The sequence below is a fragment of the Nicotiana sylvestris genome, chromosome 5, assembly GCF_000393655.2.
Source record: "Nicotiana sylvestris chromosome 5, ASM39365v2, whole genome shotgun sequence".
In the NCBI taxonomy this organism is placed as follows: Eukaryota; Viridiplantae; Streptophyta; class Magnoliopsida; order Solanales; family Solanaceae; genus Nicotiana; species Nicotiana sylvestris.
In genome coordinates, this window is record NC_091061.1 from 175835342 (window position 1) to 175842029 (window position 6688).

The following is a 6688-nucleotide window of genomic DNA, read 5'->3' on the forward strand; positions in this document are numbered from 1 at the left end:
CTATATGAAATATGTATCTAATACAACTGTTTGAGCCTCGACCACCCAGAACTGGTGTCACAGTTTCACAGACGATCTAAGAATGCTAAATAAAAAGTCTGAAAGATAAAAGATACAATGTTTCTGAACTAAGTAAAGGGATAGAGGGAGACGCCACGGCCTACGGACACCTGTAGGACTACCTTGGATCTCCACGTGGACTGAAGGCGCCACCCAATCTACGGTCCAAAAGTTGCTGCTTCGGGATCTGCACATAGTGCAAAGTGTAGTATTAGCATAACTGACCCACATGCTGGTAAGTGCCTACCTTAACCTCGGCGAAGTAGTGACGAGGCTAGGACCAAACTACCAAATAAACCTGTGCAATTCAACTATATACAACGGAAAAGAAGAACAATAATATACAGTCAAGTATCGAAGGGGTAACATGCTGCGGGGGAACTATCAATTTAAAATAGAAAGACAACAGGTAATTGAAAGAAACAACATATCTCAGATATCAACAAAGAATCATAAATCAATAAGTGCACGGCACTACCTTTCGTGCTTTTACTCTCGTCCTCACCAAAGCAATCAAGTATGAAAATGTGCATGGCATCACCCTTCGTGCTTTTACTCAGGTCCTCACCAAAGCAATCAAGTAATGAAAATGTGCATGGCATCACCCTTCGTGCTTTTACTCTCATCCTCACCATATAATCAATATAATCGGCACAGAATAGTACATCATACACCACGTCATCACCCTTCGTGTTTTACACTCTTTCCTCACAAATCATACACGGCATCACCCTTCGTGCTTTAACACTCTCTCACCAAGACAATACACGGCATCATCTTTCGTGTTTTAACACTCTTCCTCACCCAAACGACAATCACAAACAATAGGGCAAGGGAATAAATGAAGTTACAAAAAGAATCCTAGCAAGGGAACAATAGTTCAATAATCAAGTCCCGATAAGGGAACAACATCATAAGAAGCATCAACATCTCGGCTAGGGAGATAACATTAAAAGCAACGATATCCCGACAAGGGAGGCCACGTAATAATTCTCTTTTTTTCTCACTTTTACTTCGTAACTCACTTCACAACTTGAGCCAATGCTCTAAAATATTCAATTACCACTTATACTTTCACGTTTCATTATACAACGTGAGCCAACGCTCCTCAATGTTCAAATGTCACAATTACTTCCACAAACTTTGCCCAACAATAAAAATCATCATCAAAGCATGAATAATACAACGAAGTCATAATAATCGCAATATCAGACTCATGGGCATGCTTGACACCAACATATAGATACTCGTCACCATGCCTATACGTCGTACTCAACAAATACCACATAGCAAATAGGACTCGACTCCTAATCCCTCAAGCTAACGTTAGACCAAACACTTACCTCGATACCACGAACACAATTCAAGTCTCTACTATCGCTTTACCTATTGATTCCATCACCAATTCGCTCGTATCTAGCCACAAGTTACTTAATTACATCAATAAATGCTAAATGAATAAATTCTAATACATAAAAAATAAATTTTCTAAAGTTTTACCCAAAAAGTCAAAAATCGCCCCCGGGCCCACATGGTCAAAACCCGATGTACGAACCAAAACCCGACCCATTCCCCATGAACTCAAATATATAATTTGTTTTGAAATCAGACCTCAAATCGAGGTGTAAATCCCCAATTTTTGAAAAACCTAGGTTCTACTCAAAACACCCAATTTCTCCCATGAAAATTATTGATTTTGAGTTGAAATCATGTGAAAAGATATTAAAGATTGAAGAAAGCTAGTTAGAAATCACTTACAATCAATTTGGAGAAGAAGTTGTCTTTGAAAATTCGCCCTAGAGTGTTTTGGTTTTGAAAGAGTGTGAAAAATGATTGAAATGTGCCTAAGTTATGAATTCACAGGTTGCAGGTATCGCAATTGCGAACCCTGACTCTGCTAAGCTCTCATTTGCGAAGCAACTTTCGCATTTGCGAAGTCGGATTTGCGAACATCCTGTCGCATTTGCGAAGACAGGACCAAATGGGGAGCTATTGCATTTGCGAGGAAGGGCTGGCCTGGGCTGTTTCGCATTTGCGACTCAGCCCTCGCATTTGCGAGCCAGGCTTAGCAAATGCGAAGTCTGCAGGACTGCAATAGAACTACTGAAATCTGCAATTTCCCAAGTCCAAAAATTCACCCCATTGCCTATCCAAAACTCACCCGAGCCCTCGGGGCTCCAAACCAAACATGCACCAACCTAAAAATATCATATGGACTCGCTCGTGCATTCAAATAGCTAAAATAACATCAACAACTATGAATATAGCATCAAAATTATGAGATTTCTTAAGAACTTCAAATTTTTCAATTTTCTCAAATAAGGTTCGATTCACGTCATTTCATGTCTGTTTCTCACCAAATTTCACAGGTTCGACTCAAATTATATATAAGACCTGTACCTGGATCCGGAACCAAAATACAGGCCCGATATCAATGGTTTCAAACATAAATTCTCTTCTTTACTTCATAATTAATTCAGCAAAATAATTTCTTTCAAAAATTCATTTCTCGGGCTTAGAACCTCGGAATTCCATTCCGAACATACGCCCATGTCCCATATTTTCCTACGGACTCTCCGGGACCGTCAAATCACGGGTTCGGGTCCGTTTACTCAAAATATTAACCGAAGTCAACTCAAACTCATTTTAAAGGAAAAATTCATCATTTGTTTCACAGATTTTCACAAAAATGACTTTCCGGCTATGCGCTCGGACTGCACACGCAAATCGAGGTGATGCCGAGAGAGGTTTTTAAGGCCTCGTAATGCAGAATTTACTTTTAAAACAAAGGTCATCATATACACCCCTAGTCGTAGGTGATGGTCACTTTATTACATCTAAGCCTTAATGTACTGTGCATACACCACTTCTGAATTTCCTTTTTTTTTTCCCTCCTAATCCTTCTTTCATTATTGGTTACCTTCTTTCATTATTGGTTACATCATGGCTTTCTAGCAATTACGAACTCCTATTTCTTAAAGTATCCAAAATATATGATGCAATCCAATTTACTGAGAAGTACATATGGTAGATCCAATTCTCATTTTCTTGCCCAACTCCCCCTACTAACTCTTGTTCAATGTATTGCCAACGTCAAGTACAAAACGGTACTTAACATCCGATTTCAAAAGGCGATCTAAAGCTGTATTCACATAGTCCATTGGCACGACTTCAACATCTAATATAATGTTATGCTTTGCCGTGAAATCTACCATCTCTTGTGTCTCCTTCATCCCTCCTATGGCTACTAGCTTCCTTCTTGTTTAACAAATTATATACTTTTGTATCAATCTCTTTTGGTTCTAAAAAGAATGCATGGATATGTAGAAGCAGTTGATTCAAGAAACATACCTAAAAGTAAGGGAAATACGGGTAACTCTAATGGTTTTTCTGGTGCGCCAACCATTACAAGCTTCCCATGAGTTTTCAACAAATTAATCAATGGACGAAGAGGGTGAATTGCAGAGACAGCATCAATGATGCCATCAAGCGAGCCTGTTGCAGCCTGCTCATATTGCATGTATATATGAAAATTAATATTCTTATGTCAAACTCCCGTTTAAGATTGAAACATAGTTGATTGATTGAGCGAGGTATAAAGTTAAAAGTCATAATATTCACCTGCATTTGGTCAGGGTCAACCCAAAAATGAGTCCGCACCCAAACGCTCAATTGCTTCTTGTTTTTTACTAGTAGATGTACTAATAACAGTCACTTTAGTTCCATATGCCTTAGCAAATTTCACAGCCATATGGCCAAGACCAACAACACCAATGCGCATTCCAGGCTTATCAAGTCCATAGTATTTCAAAGGGCTATATGTTGTAATTCCAGAACATAGTAAAGGACCCGTTTCCATTGGCAAATTCTTAGGCCAATGAACTACATAATGTTCATCAAAACGATAATATCGGAGTAACCTCCATACGTTATGGTTCCGTCAGAGTAAGTACCATTGGCTGTCATTATTTGACCAGGTTAGTAGTTCTCGAGATTATTGCTACAGTTTTTACATTTGCCACATGATCCTATAAAGTATCCAACCCCTACTTAGCCTCTAACTTTAAGCTTTTCCACTCTGATACCAACTTCAATTACCGCACCGACAATCACATGCCTGAAAAACAATTGAGACAGAAACTTTATTCTCTCCTATAATCCTAAATTTGGTTAATTTTATGTAGAACCTTTCATATATCAATCATAAAAAGATATGACAAAATTAAAGTACATATTTGCAAGAGTTCAATTACAGCATAAAAAATATTTGCACCGTAAATCACTTATAATTATATTATACACTACAGGAAAGTAAGCTTTTTAGTGACGAAAAGTCTATGTCGCCCAATATGCCAACCTATCTTAAATCTATATTGTAACTCATTTGTTTACCTTTTGTGTGAGCTTAGTGGCCGCAATAGCTAATTTTTTCCATAAGCTCATCAAAAAAAATGATTAGTTTTTTGTGGCGATTTAGTTCACCAGAAAAGATAAATAATGTGCCACAAATAAATTTAGAACAGGACGCCACTCTAGCCGGCGATACAGACTCTTAGTGGCGACTATAGTAGTGGCCACAGAAGGTCGTCACTAAAAGCCTTATTTCCTATACTTTAGCTAAACGTATCCTATAAGCAGGGGCGGATCCACAGTATCAGGTGTGGGTTTCCGGAAATTCAATAATTTTTATCCGAACCTTGTATTTTTGTTGATAAATTGATTAAACGTATAAATATTTTTAGTATGGAACCCATAAGCAAAATCAGGTGTTGGTCCGGTAGCAAACGAAAGAACCAGCTTAAGCTATGTTTCTGAATATTTGGCAGCCAACATTAAAAAAACTTTCTCAATTGCTTAAAGTATCACTTTTGCCCAAACGGTGGAACCCATAAGGTTCAAATCCTAGATTCGCCTAAGACTATAAGTATTTATAAATAAAACGAAAAAATTACACTGTATAGCCGGTGTAAAAATAATAGCCGAATTTGTATATATGTACATTATGTGTGTTATATACAAAAATTATATAAATTTTATACATTTTTTCGACTACCAAATATAAATAGTTTCTGGCGGCGGCTAAAAGTAACAATATCCCTATTAAAAACCTGATATAAATGTTAATTAATATGTTATCACAAGTTAGATTAGATATATTAACACGTCATCATATACAACTTAAATTCATATGCAAATAAATAAATGAAAAGTAAGAAAATTGAACTAACCCAGGTACCATTGGATATATGCTATTGCTCCATTCATTCTTGAGCTGATGAAGATGAGAATGACAAATTCCACAATACATAACTTTGAACTGCACATCCTTTTCACCTGTGGCTCTAAACCCATTCCATAACCAAAACATCCATAACTGTAAAATTACTTTTTCTTGTTCAGCAACTGGTATGTTGAGAGATGATTTGCTAGAAGTGATATTATATTGTAAGTTATGAAGGAGATCAAGAAGTAGTGCAAGCTATAGAAACCATGAGCACTAATCCTTCTACTAATTTAGATGTTACATTGAAACAAGGTTTACTGAGATACAAAGGAAAGGTGTGGGTTGGTAATCATTTGTCTCAGACAATAAAATCTTTCAACTATCCACCACCTTGTACTAGGCGGACATTCTGGAATTATGGCAAATTATCAGAAGGGTGAAGGCAATTATGGCAAAAAAAGTTTTTAAGAAATGCAATTTAGTCCGGGTCAGCTTTAATGTAGTTTTTATTATGTCAATTTAAGTCCCTTAATTTAGTAGTTTTAATTCAATGAAGTCCTCATTTCTGTTACTGGAAATTGGACGGGTGTCTTGTCCTAGGATATGCTATAGGATCCAATGTTAGATTTTTGTTATATACGTACTGAGAAGGTTATCCATAAATTGAATACATTTTCCCATTCTCTCTCTATTCTTCTTTCTCTTCTCTCTTTTCAATTTCTACCATTTAATTTCTGAGTAATAAGAGCTTGCTTTTGTTACAAAATTTAATCACAAACTAATTAAGAAAAAGAAATAAGACGGTGTAGTTCTTTTTCTCTAAATTGTATATTTCTAAAAATAAAATAAGGTTTTGTTTTGTTGTATCTAAGTAGGAAAAGAGTAGTAAAGAGCATTATATTGTTGTTTAGTTTCGAACGCAGGACCCTTTAAAAAAAAAATTAACCCACTCTACCAGTTTGTGACGGGAAGCAACCATTCCTGCTAGTCACTTAAATGCCAGACCCCTATATATTGAGATATATAAGATTAAAAGCAACATCTTGATGCATGATATGCGGATTAAGCTCATGTCATGAGCCGATGCGGATTAAGAATTTGAATTTTATAGGTTCTTACAATAATTTCGAGTTATATCTATATTATATTAAAAGGAAAGTAGTATACAGTGTGGTTAAGCCAAGTGACAAACTAAAATGAAGCCACTTGGCAATTTTAAGACAACATTAATAATTAAAAATTATAAATAGAAACATAATTAATGGAAATAGTTGATTTAATCTTATATATAATCTAAATAGATCTTAGACAAATATAATCTATATATCTATATTTATATGTATATTGGTATCTACATCTATATTTATATTTTATATCTATATATTGATCCACTCATAGATTTTC

At 35.9% G+C, this 6688-nt stretch overlaps 1 pseudogene; it reads right to left on the minus strand.

The window, feature by feature from the left end:
- Positions 1-5663, minus strand: LOC104211826 (8-hydroxygeraniol dehydrogenase-like; annotated as a pseudogene).
- Positions 5664-6688: the final 1025 nt, after the last annotated feature.